This window comes from Balaenoptera physalus (genome assembly GCF_965194825.1).
Source record: "Balaenoptera physalus genome assembly, contig: HAP1_SCAFFOLD_1218, whole genome shotgun sequence".
Classification (NCBI taxonomy): Eukaryota; Metazoa; Chordata; class Mammalia; order Artiodactyla; family Balaenopteridae; genus Balaenoptera; species Balaenoptera physalus.
The window spans coordinates 126,857-152,570 of record NW_028125576.1 but is presented as its reverse complement, the minus strand read 5'-3'; positions in this window follow the sequence as shown (position 1 = coordinate 152,570).

The following is a 25,714-nucleotide window of genomic DNA, read 5'->3' as shown; positions in this document are numbered from 1 at the left end:
TGTCTTTTTCTGTGGAAATATGTTCATTGGTAGCAATCTTAGGATAACATGTATAAATGATATCATCGGATATTTGTCATACCCTTTTGACTTACTTAACCTTATATGATTATTTGTAGGCTCAACTGTAGTCGTGAAAACGGCATTGTTCCTTTTTTTCCCGAGGCTACTATTCCATTTGGTACGTATACCACTTCATCTTTGTCCATTCATTTGTTTATGGACCTTTTTTTTGCTTCCATGTCTTGGCTATTTCAATATTGTTGCAGTGCATATTTGCCTGCATCTGTCTTTCCGATTTTGGTGGTTTTATATTATAGGCCCAAAAGGTGCCCTGCCGCATCATATGTTAACTCAATTTTTACCTTTTCAAGCAGCTCCATTCAGTTTTCATTAGTGCTCTTACCACTTTACATCCCACCGGCACTAAGAAGGTACACAGTTCTCTAAAACCCCTTCAGCATTTATAGTTTGTAGACTTTTTGCTGCTGGTCATGACTGGTGTGAGCTGAAACCTTATTGAATTTGAATTTGCATATGGCTAATAATTTCCTTTACTGAGCTTTAGGCATGCTCTTTTTTTCTTTTCCTTTTTTTTTAAAGAGTGAGTACAACCTCCCTCCTCTTATTGTCTTGTTGAAAAATTTCTCATGTGTTGAATTTTCTTGCCTATTCCCTACCCCAGGGCATTTTTTGAGGGCCTGTGTCATTTACAGCCCTGCAGTCCTTGTGAGTCTATAAGCAACCATTGGCACTGGGTTTAAAGCTGCTGTTGTGGGAAATAGCCACAAGGCAGCAGCATTATTACGTTCTCAACACTTGTTACTAGGGCAGCAGAGTCTTCCTGGAGGTAGTGTTCCGAGGTTGTAAACTAGAGTGGAATGTACTGGGACAAGCCCCCAGAAGTTTATATCTCCTTACTTATGTTTGTTTTTTAAATTTATTTTCTACTTCTTATCGGAGTAAATTTGATTAGAGTGTTTTGATTGTCTGGCTGTACAGAATCTGCTCAATGATTCATACATATGTCTGTTCATCTTCGGATCCTGTTACCATGTATGTGATTACAGAATGTATATTTTGAAGGGATTAGTGATTATATAATTCATATCATTTATATGTTATATGTTTATGTACATTTAACTTACATTAGTATATTTATGTTAACCCCATAGTTCTAATTTACCCATCCCCCCACCCTTCATTTTGGCTAACCATTAGTTTATTTGATAAGTCTGTGAGTGTCTTTTTCTGTGGAAATATGTTCATTGGTAGCAATCTTAGGATAACATGTATAAATGATATCATAGGACATTTGTCATACCCTTTTGACTTACTTATCGTTATATGATTAGTTCTAGGCTCAACTGTAGTCCTGAAAACGGTATTGTTCATTTTTTTCCCGAGGCTACTATTCCATTCTGTCCATATACCACTTCTTCTTTTTCCCGTCATCTGTTTATGGACCTTTTTTTTGCTTCCATGTCTTGGCTCTTTCAATATTGCTGCAGTGCACATTTGCCTGCCTCTGTCTTTCCTATTCTGGTGGTCTTAGGTTATAGGCCCAAAAGGTGCCCTGCCGCATCATATGGTAGCTCAATTTTTACCTTTTCAAGCAGCTCCATTCAGTTTGCGTTAGTGCTGTTGCCACTTTACATCCCACCAGCAACTAGAAGGTACACAGTTCTCTAAAACCCCTTCAGCATTTATAGTTTGTAGACTTTTTGCTGATGGTCATGACTCTTGTGAGCTTAAACCTTTTTGAATTTGAATATGTATGTGGCTAATAATTCCTTATACTGAGCTTTAGGCATGTCCTTTTTTTTGTTTTCCTTTTTTTTAAAGAGTGAGTACAACTTCCCTCCTCTTATTGACTTCTTGAAAAATTACTCATGTGTTGAATTTTCTTGCCTATTCCCTACCCCAGGGCATGTTTTGTGGGCCTGTGTCATTTACAGCCCTGCAGTCCTTGTGACTATATAACCAACCATTGGCACTGGGTTTAAAGCTGCTGTTGTGGGAAAGAGCCACAAGACGGCAGCATTATTACATTCTCAACTCTTGTTATTAGGGCAACAGAGTCTTCCTGGAGGTAGTGTTCCCAGGTTGTAAATTAGAGAGGAATGTCCTGGGACAAGCCCCCAGAAGTTTATGTCTCCTTACTTATGTTTGTTTTTTAAATTTAATTTCTATTTCTTATCGGAGTAAATTTGATTAGAGTGTTTTGATTGTCTGGCTGTACAGAATCTGCTCAATGATTCATACATACGTCTGTTCATCTTCGGATACTGTTACCATGTATGTGATCACAAAATGTATATTTTGAAGGTATTGGTGATGATATAATTCATGTAATTTATATGTTATATGTTTATATACATTTAACATACATTAGTATATGTATGTTAACCCCATAGTCCTAATTTACCCATCCTCCCACCTTTCATTTTGGCTAACCATTAGTTTATTTGATAAGTCTGTGAGTGTCTTTTTCTGTGGAAATATGTTCATTGGTAGCAATCTTAGGATAACATGTATAAATGATATCATAGGCTGTTTGTCATACCCTTTTCACTTACTTAACCTTATATGATTATTTCAAGGCTCAACTGTAGTCCAGAAAACGGCATTGTTCATTTTTTTCCCGAGCTTACTATTCCATTCTGTCCATATACCACTTCTTCTTTTTCCATTCATATGTTTATGGACCTTTTTTTTTGCTTTCATGTCTTGGCTATTTCAATATTACTGCAGTGCACATTTGCCTGCCTCTGTCTTTCCGATCCTGGTGGTCTTCGTTTATAGGCTCAAAGGTGCCCTGCCGCATCATATGGTAGCTCAATTTTTACCTTGTAAAGCAGCTCCATTCAGTTCTTGTTAGTGCTTTTACCACTTTACATCCCACCAGCAGCTAGTAGGTATGAGTTGTCTAAAACCCATTCAGCATTTATAGTTTGTAGACTTTTTGCTAATGGCCATTTGACTGGTGTGAGCTGAAACCTTTTTGGAGGTTGGAAACGCATGTGGCTAATAATTCCTTATACTGAGCTTTAACCATATCCTTTTTCTTCGTTTCCTTTTTTTGTTAAAGAGTAGGTACAACTTCCCTCCTCTCTTGACTTCTTGAAAAATTTCTCATGTGTTGAATTTTCCTGCCTATTCCCTACCCCAGGGCATTTTTTGAGGGCAGGTGTCATTTAGAGCCCTGCATTCCTTGGGACTATTAAGCAACCATTAGCAGTGGGTTTAAAGCTGCTCTTGTGCGAAACAGCCACAAGGCGGCAGCATTATTACGTTCTCAACTCTTGTTACTTGGGCAAAAGAGTCTTCCTGGAGGTAGGGTTCCGAGGTTGTAAATTAGAGTGAAATGTGCAGGAACAAGCCCCCAGAAGTTTATGTCTCCTTACTTATGTTTGTTTTTTAAATTTAGTTTCTATTTCTTATCGGAGTAAATTTGATTAGAGTGTGTTGATTGTCTGGCTGTACAGAATCTGCTCAATGATTCATACTTATGTCTGTTCACCTTTGGACCCTGTTACCATGTATGTGATTACAGAATGTATATTTTAAAGGTATTGGTGATTATATAATTCATATAATTTATCTGTTATATGTTTATATACATTTAACATACATTAGTATATGTATATTAACCCCATAGTCCTAATTTACCCATCCTCCCACCTTTCCTTTTGGCTAACCATTAGTTTACTTGATAAGTCTGTGAGTGTCTTTTTCTGTGGAAATATGTTCTTTGGTAGCAATCTTAGGATAACATGTATAAATGATATCATAGGATATTTGTCATACCCTTTTGACTTACTTAACCTTATATGATTATTTGTAGGCTCAACTGTAGTCGTGAAAACGGCATTGTTCCTTTTTTTCCCGAGGCTACTATTCCATTTGGTACGTATACCACTTCATCTTTGTCCATTCATTTGTTTATGGACCTTTTTTTTGCTTCCATGTCTTGGCTATTTCAATATTGTTGCAGTGCATATTTGCCTGCATCTGTCTTTCCGATTTTGGTGGTTTTATATTATAGGCCCAAAAGGTGCCCTGCCGCATCATATGTTAACTCAATTTTTACCTTTTCAAGCAGCTCCATTCAGTTTTCGTTAGTGCTCTTACCACTTTACATCCCACCGGCACCAAGAAGGTACACAGTTCTCTAAAACCCCTTCAGCATTTATAGTTTGTAGACTTTTTGCTGCTGGTCATGACTGGTGTGAGCTGAAACCTTATTGAATTTGAATTTGCATATGGCTAATAATTTCCTTTACTGAGCTTTAGGCATGCTCTTTTTTTCTTTTCCTTTTTTTTTTAAAGAGTGAGTACAACCTCCCTCCTCTTTTTGACTTCTTGAAAAATTTCTCATGTGTTGAATTTTCTTGCCTATTCCCTACCCCAGGGCATTTTTTGAGGGCCTGTGTCATTTACAGCCCTGCAGTCCTTGTGAGTCTATAAGCAACCATTGGCACTGGGTTTAAAGCTGCTGTTGTGGGAAATAGCCACAAGGCAGCAGCATTATTACGTTCTCAACACTTGTTACTAGGGCAGCAGAGTCTTCCTGGAGGTAGTGTTCCGAGGTTGTAAACTAGAGTGGAATGTGCTGGGACAAGCCCCCAGAAGTTTATATCTCCTTACTTATGTTTGTTTTTTAAATTTATTTTCTACTTCTTATCGGAGTAAATTTGATTAGAGTGTTTTGATTGTCTGGCTGTACAGAATCTGCTCAATGATTCATACATATGTCTGTTCATCTTCGGATCCTGTTACCATGTATGTGATTACAGAATGTATATTTTGAAGGGATTAGTGATTATATAATTCATATCATTTATATGTTATATGTTTATGTACATTTAACTTACATTAGTATATTTATGTTAACCCCATAGTTCTAATTTACCCATCCCCCCACCCTTCATTTTGGCTAACCATTAGTTTATTTGATAAGTCTGTGAGTGTCTTTTTCTGTGGAAATATGTTCATTGGTAGCAATCTTAGGATAACATGTATAAATGATATCATAGGACATTTGTCATACCCTTTTGACTTACTTATCGTTATATGATTAGTTCTAGGCTCAACTGTAGTCCTGAAAACGGTATTGTTCATTTTTTTCCCGAGGCTACTATTCCATTCTGTCCATATACCACTTCTTCTTTTTCCCGTCATCTGTTTATGGACCTTTTTTTTGCTTCCATGTCTTGGCTCTTTCAATATTGCTGCAGTGCACATTTGCCTGCCTCTGTCTTTCCTATTCTGGTGGTCTTAGGTTATAGGCCCAAAAGGTGCCCTGCCGCATCATATGGTAGCTCAATTTTTACCTTTTCAAGCACAGCTCCATTCAGTTTGCGTTAGTGCTGTTGCCACTTTACATCCCACCAGCAGCCAGAAGGTACACAGTTCTCTAAAACCCCCTCAGCATTTATCGTTTGTAGACTTTTTGCTGATGGTTATGACTGGTGTGAACTGAAACCTTTTTGAATTTGAATTTGCTTGTGGCTTATAATTCCTTATACTGAGCTTTAGGCATGTCCTTTTTTTTCTTTTCCTTTTTTTTAAAGAGTGAGTACAACTTCCCTCCTCTTATTGACTTCTTGAAAAATTTCTCATATGTTGAATTTTCTTGCCTATTGCCTACGCCAGGGCATGTTTTGAGGGCCTGTGTCATTTAGAGCCCTGCAGTCCTTGTGACTATATAAGCAACCATTGGCACTGGGTTTAAAGCTGCTGTTGTGGGAAACAGCCACAAGGCGGCAGCATTATTACGTTCTCAACTCTTGTTACTAGGGCAACTGAGTCTTCCTTGAGGCAGTTTTCCAAGGTTGTAAATTAGAGTAGAATGTGCTGGGACAAGCCCCAGAAGTTTATGTCTCCTTACTTATGTTTGTTTTTTAAACTTAATTTATATTTCTTGTCGGAGTAAATTTCATTAGAGTGTTTTGATTGTCTGGCTGTACAGAATCTGCTCAATGATTCATACATACGTCTGTTCATCTTCGGATACTGTTACCATGTATGTGATCACAAAATGTATATTTTGAAGGTATTGGTGATGATATAATTCATGTAATTTATATGTTATATGTTTATATACATTTAACATACATTAGTATATGTATGTTAACCCCATAGTCCTAATTTACCCATCCTCCCACCTTTCATTTTGGCTAACCATTAGTTTATTTGATAAGTCTGTGAGTGTCTTTTTCTGTGGAAATATGTTCATTGGTAGCAATCTTAGGATAACATGTATAAATGATATCATAGGCTGTTTGTCATACCCTTTTCACTTACTTAACCTTATATGATTATTTCAAGGCTCAACTGTAGTCCAGAAAACGGCATTGTTCATTTTTTTCCCGAGCTTACTATTCCATTCTGTCCATATACCACTTCTTCTTTTTCCATTCATATGTTTATGGACCTTTTTTTTTGCTTTCATGTCTTGGCTATTTCAATATTACTGCAGTGCACATTTGCCTGCCTCTGTCTTTCCGATCCTGGTGGTCTTCGTTTATAGGCTCAAAGGTGCCCTGCCGCATCATATGGTAGCTCAATTTTTACCTTGTAAAGCAGCTCCATTCAGTTCTTGTTAGTGCTTTTACCACTTTACATCCCACCAGCAGCTAGTAGGTATGAGTTGTCTAAAACCCATTCAGCATTTATAGTTTGTAGACTTTTTGCTAATGGCCATTTGACTGGTGTGAGCTGAAACCTTTTTGGAGGTTGGAAACGCATGTGGCTAATAATTCCTTATACTGAGCTTTAACCATATCCTTTTTCTTCGTTTCCTTTTTTTGTTAAAGAGTAGGTACAACTTCCCTCCTCTCTTGACTTCTTGAAAAATTTCTCATGTGTTGAATTTTCCTGCCTATTCCCTACCCCAGGGCATTTTTTGAGGGCAGGTGTCATTTAGAGCCCTGCATTCCTTGGGACTATTAAGCAACCATTAGCAGTGGGTTTAAAGCTGCTCTTGTGCGAAACAGCCACAAGGCGGCAGCATTATTACGTTCTCTACTCTTGTTACTTGGGCAAAAGAGTCTTCCTGGAGGTAGGGTTCCGAGGTTGTAAATTAGAGTGGAATGTGCAGGGACAAGCCCCCAGAAGTTTATGTCTCCTTACTTATGTTTGTTTTTTAAATTTAGTTTCTATTTCTTATCGGAGTAAATTTGATTAGAGTGTGTTGATTGTCTGGCTGTACAGAATCTGCTCAATGATTCATACTTATGTCTGTTCACCTTTGGACCCTGTTACCATGTATGTGATTACAGAATGTATATTTTAAAGGTATTGGTGATTATATAATTCATATAATTTATCTGTTATATGTTTATATACATTTAACATACATTAGTATATGTATATTAACCCCATAGTCCTAATTTACCCATCCTCCCACCTTTCCTTTTGGCTAACCATTAGTTTACTTGATAAGTCTGTGAGTGTCTTTTTCTGTGGAAATATGTTCTTTGGTAGCAATCTTAGGATAACATGTATAAATGATATCATAGGATATTTGTCATACCCTTTTGACTTACTTAACCTTATATGATTATTTGTAGGCTCAACTGTAGTCGTGAAAACGGCATTGTTCCTTTTTTTCCCGAGGCTACTATTCCATTTGGTACGTATACCACTTCATCTTTGTCCATTCATTTGTTTATGGACCTTTTTTTTGCTTCCATGTCTTGGCTATTTCAATATTGTTGCAGTGCATATTTGCCTGCATCTGTCTTTCCGATTTTGGTGGTTTTATATTATAGGCCCAAAAGGTGCCCTGCCGCATCATATGTTAACTCAATTTTTACCTTTTCAAGCAGCTCCATTCAGTTTTCGTTAGTGCTCTTACCACTTTACATCCCACCGGCACCAAGAAGGTACACAGTTCTCTAAAACCCCTTCAGCATTTATAGTTTGTAGACTTTTTGCTGCTGGTCATGACTGGTGTGAGCTGAAACCTTATTGAATTTGAATTTGCATATGGCTAATAATTTCCTTTACTGAGCTTTAGGCATGCTCTTTTTTTCTTTTCCTTTTTTTTTTAAAGAGTGAGTACAACCTCCCTCCTCTTTTTGACTTCTTGAAAAATTTCTCATGTGTTGAATTTTCTTGCCTATTCCCTACCCCAGGGCATTTTTTGAGGGCCTGTGTCATTTACAGCCCTGCAGTCCTTGTGAGTCTATAAGCAACCATTGGCACTGGGTTTAAAGCTGCTGTTGTGGGAAATAGCCACAAGGCAGCAGCATTATTACGTTCTCAACACTTGTTACTAGGGCAGCAGAGTCTTCCTGGAGGTAGTGTTCCGAGGTTGTAAACTAGAGTGGAATGTGCTGGGACAAGCCCCCAGAAGTTTATATCTCCTTACTTATGTTTGTTTTTTAAATTTATTTTCTACTTCTTATCGGAGTAAATTTGATTAGAGTGTTTTGATTGTCTGGCTGTACAGAATCTGCTCAATGATGCATACATATGTCTGTTCATCTTCGGATCCTGTTACCATGTATGTGATTACAGAATGTATATTTTGAAGGGATTAGTGATTATATAATTCATATCATTTATATGTTATATGTTTATGTACATTTAACTTACATTAGTATATTTATGTTAACCCCATAGTTCTAATTTACCCATCCCCCCACCCTTCATTTTGGCTAACCATTAGTTTATTTGATAAGTCTGTGAGTGTCTTTTTCTGTGGAAATATGTTCATTGGTAGCAATCTTAGGATAACATGTATAAATGATATCATAGGACATTTGTCATACCCTTTTGACTTACTTATCGTTATATGATTAGTTCTAGGCTCAACTGTAGTCCTGAAAACGGTATTGTTCATTTTTTTCCCGAGGCTACTATTCCATTCTGTCCATATACCACTTCTTCTTTTTCCCGTCATCTGTTTATGGACCTTTTTTTTGCTTCCATGTCTTGGCTCTTTCAATATTGCTGCAGTGCACATTTGCCTGCCTCTGTCTTTCCTATTCTGGTGGTCTTAGGTTATAGGCCCAAAAGGTGCCCTGCCGCATCATATGGTAGCTCAATTTTTACCTTTTCAAGCACAGCTCCATTCAGTTTGCGTTAGTGCTGTTGCCACTTTACATCCCACCAGCAGCCAGAAGGTACACAATTCTCTAAAACCCCCTCAGCATTTATCGTTTGTAGACTTTTTGCTGATGGTTATGACTGGTGTGAACTGAAACCTTTTTGAATTTGAATTTGCTTGTGGCTTATAATTCCTTATACTGAGCTTTAGGCATGTCCTTTTTTTTCTTTTCCTTTTTTTTAAAGAGTGAGTACAACTTCCCTCCTCTTATTGACTTCTTGAAAAATTTCTCATATGTTGAATTTTCTTGCCTATTGCCTACGCCAGGGCATGTTTTGAGGGCCTGTGTCATTTAGAGCCCTGCAGTCCTTGTGACTATATAAGCAACCATTGGCACTGGGTTTAAAGCTGCTGTTGTGGGAAACAGCCACAAGGCGGCAGCATTATTACGTTCTCAACTCTTGTTACTAGGGCAACTGAGTCTTCCTTGAGGCAGTTTTCCAAGGTTGTAAATTAGAGTAGAATGTGCTGGGACAAGCCCCAGAAGTTTATGTCTCCTTACTTATGTTTGTTTTTTAAACTTAATTTATATTTCTTGTCGGAGTAAATTTCATTAGAGTGTTTTGATTGTCTGGCTGTACAGAATCTGCTCAATGATTCATACATACGTCTGTTCATCTTCGGATACTGTTACCATGTATGTGATCACAAAATGTATATTTTGAAGGTATTGGTGATGATATAATTCATGTAATTTATATGTTATATGTTTATATACATTTAACATACATTAGTATATGTATGTTAACCCCATAGTCCTAATTTACCCATCCTCCCACCTTTCATTTTGGCTAACCATTAGTTTATTTGATAAGTCTGTGAGTGTCTTTTTCTGTGGAAATATGTTCATTGGTAGCAATCTTAGGATAACATGTATAAATGATATCATAGGCTGTTTGTCATACCCTTTTCACTTACTTAACCTTATATGATTATTTCAAGGCTCAACTGTAGTCCAGAAAACGGCATTGTTCATTTTTTTCCCGAGCTTACTATTCCATTCTGTCCATATACCACTTCTTCTTTTTCCATTCATATGTTTATGGACCTTTTTTTTTGCTTTCATGTCTTGGCTATTTCAATATTACTGCAGTGCACATTTGCCTGCCTCTGTCTTTCCGATCCTGGTGGTCTTCGTTTATAGGCTCAAAGGTGCCCTGCCGCATCATATGGTAGCTCAATTTTTACCTTGTAAAGCAGCTCCATTCAGTTCTTGTTAGTGCTTTTACCACTTTACATCCCACCAGCAGCTAGTAGGTATGAGTTGTCTAAAACCCATTCAGCATTTATAGTTTGTAGACTTTTTGCTAATGGCCATTTGACTGGTGTGAGCTGAAACCTTTTTGGAGGTTGGAAACGCATGTGGCTAATAATTCCTTATACTGAGCTTTAACCATATCCTTTTTCTTCGTTTCCTTTTTTTGTTAAAGAGTAGGTACAACTTCCCTCCTCTCTTGACTTCTTGAAAAATTTCTCATGTGTTGAATTTTCCTGCCTATTCCCTACCCCAGGGCATTTTTTGAGGGCAGGTGTCATTTAGAGCCCTGCATTCCTTGGGACTATTAAGCAACCATTAGCAGTGGGTTTAAAGCTGCTCTTGTGCGAAACAGCCACAAGGCGGCAGCATTATTACGTTCTCTACTCTTGTTACTTGGGCAAAAGAGTCTTCCTGGAGGTAGGGTTCCGAGGTTGTAAATTAGAGTGGAATGTGCAGGGACAAGCCCCCAGAAGTTTATGTCTCCTTACTTATGTTTGTTTTTTAAATTTAGTTTCTATTTCTTATCGGAGTAAATTTGATTAGAGTGTGTTGATTGTCTGGCTGTACAGAATCTGCTCAATGATTCATACTTATGTCTGTTCACCTTTGGACCCTGTTACCATGTATGTGATTACAGAATGTATATTTTAAAGGTATTGGTGATTATATAATTCATATAATTTATCTGTTATATGTTTATATACATTTAACATACATTAGTATATGTATATTAACCCCATAGTCCTAATTTACCCATCCTCCCACCTTTCCTTTTGGCTAACCATTAGTTTACTTGATAAGTCTGTGAGTGTCTTTTTCTGTGGAAATATGTTCTTTGGTAGCAATCTTAGGATAACATGTATAAATGATATCATAGGATATTTGTCATACCCTTTTGACTTACTTAACCTTATATGATTATTTGTAGGCTCAACTGTAGTCGTGAAAACGGCATTGTTCCTTTTTTTCCCGAGGCTACTATTCCATTTGGTACGTATACCACTTCATCTTTGTCCATTCATTTGTTTATGGACCTTTTTTTTGCTTCCATGTCTTGGCTATTTCAATATTGTTGCAGTGCATATTTGCCTGCATCTGTCTTTCCGATTTTGGTGGTTTTATATTATAGGCCCAAAAGGTGCCCTGCCGCATCATATGTTAACTCAATTTTTACCTTTTCAAGCAGCTCCATTCAGTTTTCGTTAGTGCTCTTACCACTTTACATCCCACCGGCACCAAGAAGGTACACAGTTCTCTAAAACCCCTTCAGCATTTATAGTTTGTAGACTTTTTGCTGCTGGTCATGACTGGTGTGAGCTGAAACCTTATTGAATTTGAATTTGCATATGGCTAATAATTTCCTTTACTGAGCTTTAGGCATGCTCTTTTTTTCTTTTCCTTTTTTTTTTAAAGAGTGAGTACAACCTCCCTCCTCTTTTTGACTTCTTGAAAAATTTCTCATGTGTTGAATTTTCTTGCCTATTCCCTACCCCAGGGCATTTTTTGAGGGCCTGTGTCATTTACAGCCCTGCAGTCCTTGTGAGTCTATAAGCAACCATTGGCACTGGGTTTAAAGCTGCTGTTGTGGGAAATAGCCACAAGGCAGCAGCATTATTACGTTCTCAACACTTGTTACTAGGGCAGCAGAGTCTTCCTGGAGGTAGTGTTCCGAGGTTGTAAACTAGAGTGGAATGTGCTGGGACAAGCCCCCAGAAGTTTATATCTCCTTACTTATGTTTGTTTTTTAAATTTATTTTCTACTTCTTATCGGAGTAAATTTGATTAGAGTGTTTTGATTGTCTGGCTGTACAGAATCTGCTCAATGATTCATACATATGTCTGTTCATCTTCGGATCCTGTTACCATGTATGTGATTACAGAATGTATATTTTGAAGGGATTAGTGATTATATAATTCATATCATTTATATGTTATATGTTTATGTACATTTAACTTACATTAGTATATTTATGTTAACCCCATAGTTCTAATTTACCCATCCCCCCACCCTTCATTTTGGCTAACCATTAGTTTATTTGATAAGTCTGTGAGTGTCTTTTTCTGTGGAAATATGTTCATTGGTAGCAATCTTAGGATAACATGTATAAATGATATCATAGGACATTTGTCATACCCTTTTGACTTACTTATCGTTATATGATTAGTTCTAGGCTCAACTGTAGTCCTGAAAACGGTATTGTTCATTTTTTTCCCGAGGCTACTATTCCATTCTGTCCATATACCACTTCTTCTTTTTCCCGTCATCTGTTTATGGACCTTTTTTTTGCTTCCATGTCTTGGCTCTTTCAATATTGCTGCAGTGCACATTTGCCTGCCTCTGTCTTTCCTATTCTGGTGGTCTTAGGTTATAGGCCCAAAAGGTGCCCTGCCGCATCATATGGTAGCTCAATTTTTACCTTTTCAAGCACAGCTCCATTCAGTTTGCGTTAGTGCTGTTGCCACTTTACATCCCACCAGCAGCCAGAAGGTACACAGTTCTCTAAAACCCCCTCAGCATTTATCGTTTGTAGACTTTTTGCTGATGGTTATGACTGGTGTGAACTGAAACCTTTTTGAATTTGAATTTGCTTGTGGCTTATAATTCCTTATACTGAGCTTTAGGCATGTCCTTTTTTTTCTTTTCCTTTTTTTTAAAGAGTGAGTACAACTTCCCTCCTCTTATTGACTTCTTGAAAAATTTCTCATATGTTGAATTTTCTTGCCTATTGCCTACGCCAGGGCATGTTTTGAGGGCCTGTGTCATTTAGAGCCCTGCAGTCCTTGTGACTATATAAGCAACCATTGGCACTGGGTTTAAAGCTGCTGTTGTGGGAAACAGCCACAAGGCGGCAGCATTATTACGTTCTCAACTCTTGTTACTAGGGCAACTGAGTCTTCCTTGAGGCAGTTTTCCAAGGTTGTAAATTAGAGTAGAATGTGCTGGGACAAGCCCCAGAAGTTTATGTCTCCTTACTTATGTTTGTTTTTTAAACTTAATTTATATTTCTTGTCGGAGTAAATTTCATTAGAGTGTTTTGATTGTCTGGCTGTACAGAATCTGCTCAATGATTCATACATACGTCTGTTCATCTTCGGATACTGTTACCATGTATGTGATCACAAAATGTATATTTTGAAGGTATTGGTGATGATATAATTCATGTAATTTATATGTTATATGTTTATATACATTTAACATACATTAGTATATGTATGTTAACCCCATAGTCCTAATTTACCCATCCTCCCACCTTTCATTTTGGCTAACCATTAGTTTATTTGATAAGTCTGTGAGTGTCTTTTTCTGTGGAAATATGTTCATTGGTAGCAATCTTAGGATAACATGTATAAATGATATCATAGGCTGTTTGTCATACCCTTTTCACTTACTTAACCTTATATGATTATTTCAAGGCTCAACTGTAGTCCAGAAAACGGCATTGTTCATTTTTTTCCCGAGCTTACTATTCCATTCTGTCCATATACCACTTCTTCTTTTTCCATTCATATGTTTATGGACCTTTTTTTTTGCTTTCATGTCTTGGCTATTTCAATATTACTGCAGTGCACATTTGCCTGCCTCTGTCTTTCCGATCCTGGTGGTCTTCGTTTATAGGCTCAAAGGTGCCCTGCCGCATCATATGGTAGCTCAATTTTTACCTTGTAAAGCAGCTCCATTCAGTTCTTGTTAGTGCTTTTACCACTTTACATCCCACCAGCAGCTAGTAGGTATGAGTTGTCTAAAACCCATTCAGCATTTATAGTTTGTAGACTTTTTGCTAATGGCCATTTGACTGGTGTGAGCTGAAACCTTTTTGGAGGTTGGAAACGCATGTGGCTAATAATTCCTTATACTGAGCTTTAACCATATCCTTTTTCTTCGTTTCCTTTTTTTGTTAAAGAGTAGGTACAACTTCCCTCCTCTCTTGACTTCTTGAAAAATTTCTCATGTGTTGAATTTTCCTGCCTATTCCCTACCCCAGGGCATTTTTTGAGGGCAGGTGTCATTTAGAGCCCTGCATTCCTTGGGACTATTAAGCAACCATTAGCAGTGGGTTTAAAGCTGCTCTTGTGCGAAACAGCCACAAGGCGGCAGCATTATTACGTTCTCTACTCTTGTTACTTGGGCAAAAGAGTCTTCCTGGAGGTAGGGTTCCGAGGTTGTAAATTAGAGTGGAATGTGCAGGGACAAGCCCCCAGAAGTTTATGTCTCCTTACTTATGTTTGTTTTTTAAATTTAGTTTCTATTTCTTATCGGAGTAAATTTGATTAGAGTGTGTTGATTGTCTGGCTGTACAGAATCTGCTCAATGATTCATACTTATGTCTGTTCACCTTTGGACCCTGTTACCATGTATGTGATTACAGAATGTATATTTTAAAGGTATTGGTGATTATATAATTCATATAATTTATCTGTTATATGTTTATATACATTTAACATACATTAGTATATGTATATTAACCCCATAGTCCTAATTTACCCATCCTCCCACCTTTCCTTTTGGCTAACCATTAGTTTACTTGATAAGTCTGTGAGTGTCTTTTTCTGTGGAAATATGTTCTTTGGTAGCAATCTTAGGATAACATGTATAAATGATATCATAGGATATTTGTCATACCCTTTTGACTTACTTAACCTTATATGATTATTTGTAGGCTCAACTGTAGTCGTGAAAACGGCATTGTTCCTTTTTTTCCCGAGGCTACTATTCCATTTGGTACGTATACCACTTCATCTTTGTCCATTCATTTGTTTATGGACCTTTTTTTTGCTTCCATGTCTTGGCTATTTCAATATTGTTGCAGTGCATATTTGCCTGCATCTGTCTTTCCGATTTTGGTGGTTTTATATTATAGGCCCAAAAGGTGCCCTGCCGCATCATATGTTAACTCAATTTTTACCTTTTCAAGCAGCTCCATTCAGTTTTCGTTAGTGCTCTTACCACTTTACATCCCACCGGCACCAAGAAGGTACACAGTTCTCTAAAACCCCTTCAGCATTTATAGTTTGTAGACTTTTTGCTGCTGGTCATGACTGGTGTGAGCTGAAACCTTATTGAATTTGAATTTGCATATGGCTAATAATTTCCTTTACTGAGCTTTAGGCATGCTCTTTTTTTCTTTTCCTTTTTTTTTTAAAGAGTGAGTACAACCTCCCTCCTCTTTTTGACTTCTTGAAAAATTTCTCATGTGTTGAATTTTCTTGCCTATTCCCTACCCCAGGGCATTTTTTGAGGGCCTGTGTCATTTACAGCCCTGCAGTCCTTGTGAGTCTATAAGCAACCATTGGCACTGGGTTTAAAGCTGCTGTTGTGGGAAATAGCCACAAGGCAGCAGCATTATTACGTTCTCAACACTTGTTACTAGGGCAGCAGAGTCTTCCTGGAGGTAGTGTTCCGAGGTTGTAAACTAGAGTGGAATGTGCTGGGACAAGCCCCCAGAAGTTTATATCTCCTTACTTATGTTTGTTTTTTAAATTTATTTTCTACTTCTTATCGGAGTAAATTTGATTAGAGTGTTTTGATTGTCTGGCTGTACAGAATCTGCTCAATGATTCATACATATGTCTGTTCATCTTCGGATCCTGTTACCATGTATGTGATTACAGAATGTATATTTTGAAGGGATTAGTGATTATATAATTCATATCATTTATATGTTATATGTTTATGTACATTTAACTTACATTAGTATATTTATGTTAACCCCATAGTTCTAATTTACCCATCCCCCCACCCTTCATTTTGGCTAACCATTAGTTTATTTGATAAGTCTGTGAGTGTCTTTTTCTGTGGAAATATGTTCATTGGTAGCAATCTTAGGATAACATGTATAAATGATATCATAGGACATTTGTCATACCCTTTTGACTTACTTATCGTTATATGATTAGTTCTAGGCTCAACTGTAGTCCTGAAAACGGTATTGTTCATTTTTTTCCCGAGGCTACTATTCCATTCTGTCCATATACCACTTCTTCTTTTTCCCGTCATCTGTTTATGGACCTTTTTTTTGCTTCCATGTCTTGGCTCTTTCAATATTGCTGCAGTGCACATTTGCCTGCCTCTGTCTTTCCTATTCTGGTGGTCTTAGGTTATAGGCCCAAAAGGTGCCCTGCCGCATCATATGGTAGCTCAATTTTTACCTTTTCAAGCACAGCTCCATTCAGTTTGCGTTAGTGCTGTTGCCACTTTACATCCCACCAGCAGCCAGAAGGTACACAGTTCTCTAAAACCCCCTCAGCATTTATCGTTTGTAGACTTTTTGCTGATGGTTATGACTGGTGTGAACTGAAACCTTTTTGAATTTGAATTTGCTTGTGGCTTATAATTCCTTATACTGAGCTTTAGGCATGTCCTTTTTTTTCTTTTCCTTTTTTTTAAAGAGTGAGTACAACTTCCCTCCTCTTATTGACTTCTTGAAAAATTTCTCATATGTTGAATTTTCTTGCCTATTGCCTACGCCAGGGCATGTTTTGAGGGCCTGTGTCATTTAGAGCCCTGCAGTCCTTGTGACTATATAAGCAACCATTGGCACTGGGTTTAAAGCTGCTGTTGTGGGAAACAGCCACAAGGCGGCAGCATTATTACGTTCTCAACTCTTGTTACTAGGGCAACTGAGTCTTCCTTGAGGCAGTTTTCCAAGGTTGTAAATTAGAGTAGAATGTGCTGGGACAAGCCCCAGAAGTTTATGTCTCCTTACTTATGTTTGTTTTTTAAACTTAATTTATATTTCTTGTCGGAGTAAATTTCATTAGAGTGTTTTGATTGTCTGGCTGTACAGAATCTGCTCAATGATTCATACATACGTCTGTTCATCTTCGGATACTGTTACCATGTATGTGATCACAAAATGTATATTTTGAAGGTATTGGTGATGATATAATTCATGTAATTTATATGTTATATGTTTATATACATTTAACATACATTAGTATATGTATGTTAACCCCATAGTCCTAATTTACCCATCCTCCCACCTTTCATTTTGGCTAACCATTAGTTTATTTGATAAGTCTGTGAGTGTCTTTTTCTGTGGAAATATGTTCATTGGTAGCAATCTTAGGATAACATGTATAAATGATATCATAGGCTGTTTGTCATACCCTTTTCACTTACTTAACCTTATATGATTATTTCAAGGCTCAACTGTAGTCCAGAAAACGGCATTGTTCATTTTTTTCCCGAGCTTACTATTCCATTCTGTCCATATACCACTTCTTCTTTTTCCATTCATATGTTTATGGACCTTTTTTTTTGCTTTCATGTCTTGGCTATTTCAATATTACTGCAGTGCACATTTGCCTGCCTCTGTCTTTCCGATCCTGGTGGTCTTCGTTTATAGGCTCAAAGGTGCCCTGCCGCATCATATGGTAGCTCAATTTTTACCTTGTAAAGCAGCTCCATTCAGTTCTTGTTAGTGCTTTTACCACTTTACATCCCACCAGCAGCTAGTAGGTATGAGTTGTCTAAAACCCATTCAGCATTTATACTTTGTAGACTTTTTGCTAATGGCCATTTGACTGGTGTGAGCTGAAACCTTTTTGGAGGTTGGAAACGCATGTGGCTAATAATTCCTTATACTGAGCTTTAACCATATCCTTTTTCTTCGTTTCCTTTTTTTGTTAAAGAGTAGGTACAACTTCCCTCCTCTCTTGACTTCTTGAAAAATTTCTCATGTGTTGAATTTTCCTGCCTATTCCCTACCCCAGGGCATTTTTTGAGGGCAGGTGTCATTTAGAGCCCTGCATTCCTTGGGACTATTAAGCAACCATTAGCAGTGGGTTTAAAGCTGCTCTTGTGCGAAACAGCCACAAGGCGGCAGCATTATTACGTTCTCTACTCTTGTTACTTGGGCAAAAGAGTCTTCCTGGAGGTAGGGTTCCGAGGTTGTAAATTAGAGTGGAATGTGCAGGGACAAGCCCCCAGAAGTTTATGTCTCCTTACTTATGTTTGTTTTTTAAATTTAGTTTCTATTTCTTATCGGAGTAAATTTGATTAGAGTGTGTTGATTGTCTGGCTGTACAGAATCTGCTCAATGATTCATACTTATGTCTGTTCACCTTTGGACCCTGTTACCATGTATGTGATTACAGAATGTATATTTTAAAGGTATTGGTCATTATATAATTCATATAATTTATCTGTTATATGTTTATATACATTTAACATACATTAGTATATGTATATTAACCCCATAGTCCTAATTTACCCATCCTCCCACCTTTCCTTTTGGCTAACCATTAGTTTACTTGATAAGTCTGTGAGTGTCTTTTTCTGTGGAAATATGTTCTTTGGTAGCAATCTTAGGATAACATGTATAAATGATATCATAGGATATTTGTCATACCCTTTTGACTTACTTAACCTTATATGATTATTTGTAGGCTCAACTGTAGTCGTGAAAACGGCATTGTTCCTTTTTTTCCCGAGGCTACTATTCCATTTGGTACGTATACCACTTCATCTTTGTCCATTCATTTGTTTATGGACCTTTTTTTTGCTTCCATGTCTTGGCTATTTCAATATTGTTGCAGTGCATATTTGCCTGCATCTGTCTTTCCGATTTTGGTGGTTTTATATTATAGGCCCAAAAGGTGCCCTGCCGCATCATATGTTAACTCAATTTTTACCTTTTCAAGCAGCTCCATTCAGTTTTCGTTAGTGCTCTTACCACTTTACATCCCACCGGCACCAAGAAGGTACACAGTTCTCTAAAACCCCTTCAGCATTTATAGTTTGTAGACTTTTTGCTGCTGGTCATGACTGGTGTGAGCTGAAACCTTATTGAATTTGAATTTGCATATGGCTAATAATTTCCTTTACTGAGCTTTAGGCATGCTCTTTTTTTCTTTTCCTTTTTTTTTTAAAGAGTGAGTACAACCTCCCTCCTCTTTTTGACTTCTTGAAAAATTTCTCATGTGTTGAATTTTCTTGCCTATTCCCTACCCCAGGGCATTTTTTGAGGGCCTGTGTCATTTACAGCCCTGCAGTCCTTGTGAGTCTATAAGCAACCATTGGCACTGGGTTTAAAGCTGCTGTTGTGGGAAATAGCCACAAGGCAGCAGCATTATTACGTTCTCAACACTTGTTACTAGGGCAGCAGAGTCTTCCTGGAGGTAGTGTTCCGAGGTTGTAAACTAGAGTGGAATGTGCTGGGACAAGCCCCCAGAAGTTTATATCTCCTTACTTATGTTTGTTTTTTAAATTTATTTTCTACTTCTTATCGGAGTAAATTTGATTAGAGTGTTTTGATTGTCTGGCTGTACAGAATCTGCTCAATGATTCATACATATGTCTGTTCATCTTCGGATCCTGTTACCATGTATGTGATTACAGAATGTATATTTTGAAGGGATTAGTGATTATATAATTCATATCATTTATATGTTATATGTTTATGTACATTTAACTTACATTAGTATATTTATGTTAACCCCATAGTTCTAATTTACCCATCCCCCCACCCTTCATTTTGGCTAACCATTAGTTTATTTGATAAGTCTGTGAGTGTCTTTTTCTGTGGAAATATGTTCATTGGTAGCAATCTTAGGATAACATGTATAAATGATATCATAGGACATTTGTCATACCCTTTTGACTTACTTATCGTTATATGATTAGTTCTAGGCTCAACTGTAGTCCTGAAAACGGTATTGTTCATTTTTTTCCCGAGGCTACTATTCCATTCTGTCCATATACCACTTCTTCTTTTTCCCGTCATCTGTTTATGGACCTTTTTTTTGCTTCCATGTCTTGGCTCTTTCAATATTGCTGCAGTGCACATTTGCCTGCCTCTGTCTTTCCTATTCTGGTGGTCTTAGGTTATAGGCCCAAAAGGTGCCCTGCCGCATCATATGGTAGCTCAATTTTTACCTTTTCAAGCACAGCTCCATTCAGTTTGCGTTAGTGCTGTTGCCACTTTACATCCCACCAGCAGCCAGAAGGTACACAGTTCTCTAAAACCCCCTCAGCATTTATCGTTTGTAGACTTTTTGCTGATGGTTATGACTGGTGTGAACTGAAACCTTTTTGAATTTGAATTTGCTTGTGGCTTATAATTCCTTATACTGAGCTTTAGGCATGTCCTTTTTTTTCTTTTCCTTTTTTTTAAAGAGTGAGTACAACTTCCCTCCTCTTATTGACTTCTTGAAAAATTTCTCATATGTTGAATTTTCTTGCCTATTGCCTACGCCAGGGCATGTTTTGAGGGCCTGTGTCATTTAGAGCCCTGCAGTCCTTGTGACTATATAAGCAACCATTGGCACTGGGTTTAAAGCTGCTGTTGTGGGAAACAGCCACAAGGCGGCAGCATTATTACGTTCTCAACTCTTGTTACTAGGGCAACTGAGTCTTCCTTGAGGCAGTTTTCCAAGGTTGTAAATTAGAGTAGAATGTGCTGGGACAAGCCCCAGAAGTTTATGTCTCCTTACTTATGTTTGTTTTTTAAACTTAATTTATATTTCTTGTCGGAGTAAATTTCATTAGAGTGTTTTGATTGTCTGGCTGTACAGAATCTGCTCAATGATTCATACATACGTCTGTTCATCTTCGGATACTGTTACCATGTATGTGATCACAAAATGTATATTTTGAAGGTATTGGTGATGATATAATTCATGTAATTTATATGTTATATGTTTATATACATTTAACATACATTAGTATATGTATGTTAACCCCATAGTCCTAATTTACCCATCCTCCCACCTTTCATTTTGGCTAACCATTAGTTTATTTGATAAGTCTGTGAGTGTCTTTTTCTGTGGAAATATGTTCATTGGTAGCAATCTTAGGATAACATGTATAAATGATATCATAGGCTGTTTGTCATACCCTTTTCACTTACTTAACCTTATATGATTATTTCAAGGCTCAACTGTAGTCCAGAAAACGGCATTGTTCATTTTTTTCCCGAGCTTACTATTCCATTCTGTCCATATACCACTTCTTCTTTTTCCATTCATATGTTTATGGACCTTTTTTTTTGCTTTCATGTCTTGGCTATTTCAATATTACTGCAGTGCACATTTGCCTGCCTCTGTCTTTCCGATCCTGGTGGTCTTCGTTTATAGGCTCAAAGGTGCCCTGCCGCATCATATGGTAGCTCAATTTTTACCTTGTAAAGCAGCTCCATTCAGTTCTTGTTAGTGCTTTTACCACTTTACATCCCACCAGCAGCTAGTAGGTATGAGTTGTCTAAAACCCATTCAGCATTTATACTTTGTAGACTTTTTGCTAATGGCCATTTGACTGGTGTGAGCTGAAACCTTTTTGGAGGTTGGAAACGCATGTGGCTAATAATTCCTTATACTGAGCTTTAACCATATCCTTTTTCTTCGTTTCCTTTTTTTGTTAAAGAGTAGGTACAACTTCCCTCCTCTCTTGACTTCTTGAAAAATTTCTCATGTGTTGAATTTTCCTGCCTATTCCCTACCCCAGGGCATTTTTTGAGGGCAGGTGTCATTTAGAGCCCTGCATTCCTTGGGACTATTAAGCAACCATTAGCAGTGGGTTTAAAGCTGCTCTTGTGCGAAACAGCCACAAGGCGGCAGCATTATTACGTTCTCTACTCTTGTTACTTGGGCAAAAGAGTCTTCCTGGAGGTAGGGTTCCGAGGTTGTAAATTAGAGTGGAATGTGCAGGGACAAGCCCCCAGAAGTTTATGTCTCCTTACTTATGTTTGTTTTTTAAATTTAGTTTCTATTTCTTATCGGAGTAAATTTGATTAGAGTGTGTTGATTGTCTGGCTGTACAGAATCTGCTCAATGATTCATACTTATGTCTGTTCACCTTTGGACCCTGTTACCATGTATGTGATTACAGAATGTATATTTTAAAGGTATTGGTGATTATATAATTCATATAATTTATCTGTTATATGTTTATATACATTTAACATACATTAGTATATGTATATTAACCCCATAGTCCTAATTTACCCATCCTCCCACCTTTCCTTTTGGCTAACCATTAGTTTACTTGATAAGTCTGTGAGTGTCTTTTTCTGTGGAAATATGTTCTTTGGTAGCAATCTTAGGATAACATGTATAAATGATATCATAGGATATTTGTCATACCCTTTTGACTTACTTAACCTTATATGATTATTTGTAGGCTCAACTGTAGTCGTGAAAACGGCATTGTTCCTTTTTTTCCCGAGGCTACTATTCCATTTGGTACGTATACCACTTCATCTTTGTCCATTCATTTGTTTATGGACCTTTTTTTTGCTTCCATGTCTTGGCTATTTCAATATTGTTGCAGTGCATATTTGCCTGCATCTGTCTTTCCGATTTTGGTGGTTTTATATTATAGGCCCAAAAGGTGCCCTGCCGCATCATATGTTAACTCAATTTTTACCTTTTCAAGCAGCTCCATTCAGTTTTCGTTAGTGCTCTTACCACTTTACATCCCACCGGCACCAAGAAGGTACACAGTTCTCTAAAACCCCTTCAGCATTTATAGTTTGTAGACTTTTTGCTGCTGGTCATGACTGGTGTGAGCTGAAACCTTATTGAATTTGAATTTGCATATGGCTAATAATTTCCTTTACTGAGCTTTAGGCATGCTCTTTTTTTCTTTTCCTTTTTTTTTTAAAGAGTGAGTACAACCTCCCTCCTCTTTTTGACTTCTTGAAAAATTTCTCATGTGTTGAATTTTCTTGCCTATTCCCTACCCCAGGGCATTTTTTGAGGGCCTGTGTCATTTACAGCCCTGCAGTCCTTGTGAGTCTATAAGCAACCATTGGCACTGGGTTTAAAGCTGCTGTTGTGGGAAATAGCCACAAGGCAGCAGCATTATTACGTTCTCAACACTTGTTACTAGGGCAGCAGAGTCTTCCTGGAGGTAGTGTTCCGAGGTTGTAAACTAGAGTGGAATGTGCTGGGACAAGCCCCCAGAAGTTTATATCTCCTTACTTATGTTTGTTTTTTAAATTTATTTTCTACTTCTTATCGGAGTAAATTTGATTAGAGTGTTTTGATTGTCTGGCTGTACAGAATCTGCTCAATGATTCATACATATGTCTGTTCATCTTCGGATCCTGTTACCATGTATGTGATTACAGAATGTATATTTTGAAGGGATTAGTGATTATATAATTCATATCATTTATATGTTATATGTTTATGTACATTTAACTTACATTAGTATATTTATGTTAACCCCATAGTTCTAATTTACCCATCCCCCCACCCTTCATTTTGGCTAACCATTAGTTTATTTGATAAGTCTGTGAGTGTCTTTTTCTGTGGAAATATGTTCATTGGTAGCAATCTTAGGATAACATGTATAAATGATATCATAGGACATTTGTCATACCCTTTTGACTTACTTATCGTTATATGATTAGTTCTAGGCTCAACTGTAGTCCTGAAAACGGTATTGTTCATTTTTTTCCCGAGGCTACTATTCCATTCTGTCCATATACCACTTCTTCTTTTTCCCGTCATCTGTTTATGGACCTTTTTTTTGCTTCCATGTCTTGGCTCTTTCAATATTGCTGCAGTGCACATTTGCCTGCCTCTGTCTTTCCTATTCTGGTGGTCTTAGGTTATAGGCCCAAAAGGTGCCCTGCCGCATCATATGGTAGCTCAATTTTTACCTTTTCAAGCACAGCTCCATTCAGTTTGCGTTAGTGCTGTTGCCACTTTACATCCCACCAGCAGCCAGAAGGTACACAGTTCTCTAAAACCCCCTCAGCATTTATCGTTTGTAGACTTTTTGCTGATGGTTATGACTGGTGTGAACTGAAACCTTTTTGAATTTGAATTTGCTTGTGGCTTATAATTCCTTATACTGAGCTTTAGGCATGTCCTTTTTTTTCTTTTCCTTTTTTTTAAAGAGTGAGTACAACTTCCCTCCTCTTATTGACTTCTTGAAAAATTTCTCATATGTTGAATTTTCTTGCCTATTGCCTACGCCAGGGCATGTTTTGAGGGCCTGTGTCATTTAGAGCCCTGCAGTCCTTGTGACTATATAAGCAACCATTGGCACTGGGTTTAAAGCTGCTGTTGTGGGAAACAGCCACAAGGCGGCAGCATTATTACGTTCTCAACTCTTGTTACTAGGGCAACTGAGTCTTCCTTGAGGCAGTTTTCCAAGGTTGTAAATTAGAGTAGAATGTGCTGGGACAAGCCCCAGAAGTTTATGTCTCCTTACTTATGTTTGTTTTTTAAACTTAATTTATATTTCTTGTCGGAGTAAATTTCATTAGAGTGTTTTGATTGTCTGGCTGTACAGAATCTGCTCAATGATTCATACATACGTCTGTTCATCTTCGGATACTGTTACCATGTATGTGATCACAAAATGTATATTTTGAAGGTATTGGTGATGATATAATTCATGTAATTTATATGTTATATGTTTATATACATTTAACATACATTAGTATATGTATGTTAACCCCATAGTCCTAATTTACCCATCCTCCCACCTTTCATTTTGGCTAACCATTAGTTTATTTGATAAGTCTGTGAGTGTCTTTTTCTGTGGAAATATGTTCATTGGTAGCAATCTTAGGATAACATGTATAAATGATATCATAGGCTGTTTGTCATACCCTTTTCACTTACTTAACCTTATATGATTATTTCAAGGCTCAACTGTAGTCCAGAAAACGGCATTGTTCATTTTTTTCCCGAGCTTACTATTCCATTCTGTCCATATACCACTTCTTCTTTTTCCATTCATATGTTTATGGACCTTTTTTTTTGCTTTCATGTCTTGGCTATTTCAATATTACTGCAGTGCACATTTGCCTGCCTCTGTCTTTCCGATCCTGGTGGTCTTCGTTTATAGGCTCAAAGGTGCCCTGCCGCATCATATGGTAGCTCAATTTTTACCTTGTAAAGCAGCTCCATTCAGTTCTTGTTAGTGCTTTTACCACTTTACATCCCACCAGCAGCTAGTAGGTATGAGTTGTCTAAAACCCATTCAGCATTTATAGTTTGTAGACTTTTTGCTAATGGCCATTTGACTGGTGTGAGCTGAAACCTTTTTGGAGGTTGGAAACGCATGTGGCTAATAATTCCTTATACTGAGCTTTAACCATATCCTTTTTCTTCGTTTCCTTTTTTTGTTAAAGAGTAGGTACAACTTCCCTCCTCTCTTGACTTCTTGAAAAATTTCTCATGTGTTGAATTTTCCTGCCTATTCCCTACCCCAGGGCATTTTTTGAGGGCAGGTGTCATTTAGAGCCCTGCATTCCTTGGGACTATTAAGCAACCATTAGCAGTGGGTTTAAAGCTGCTCTTGTGCGAAACAGCCACAAGGCGGCAGCATTATTACGTTCTCTACTCTTGTTACTTGGGCAAAAGAGTCTTCCTGG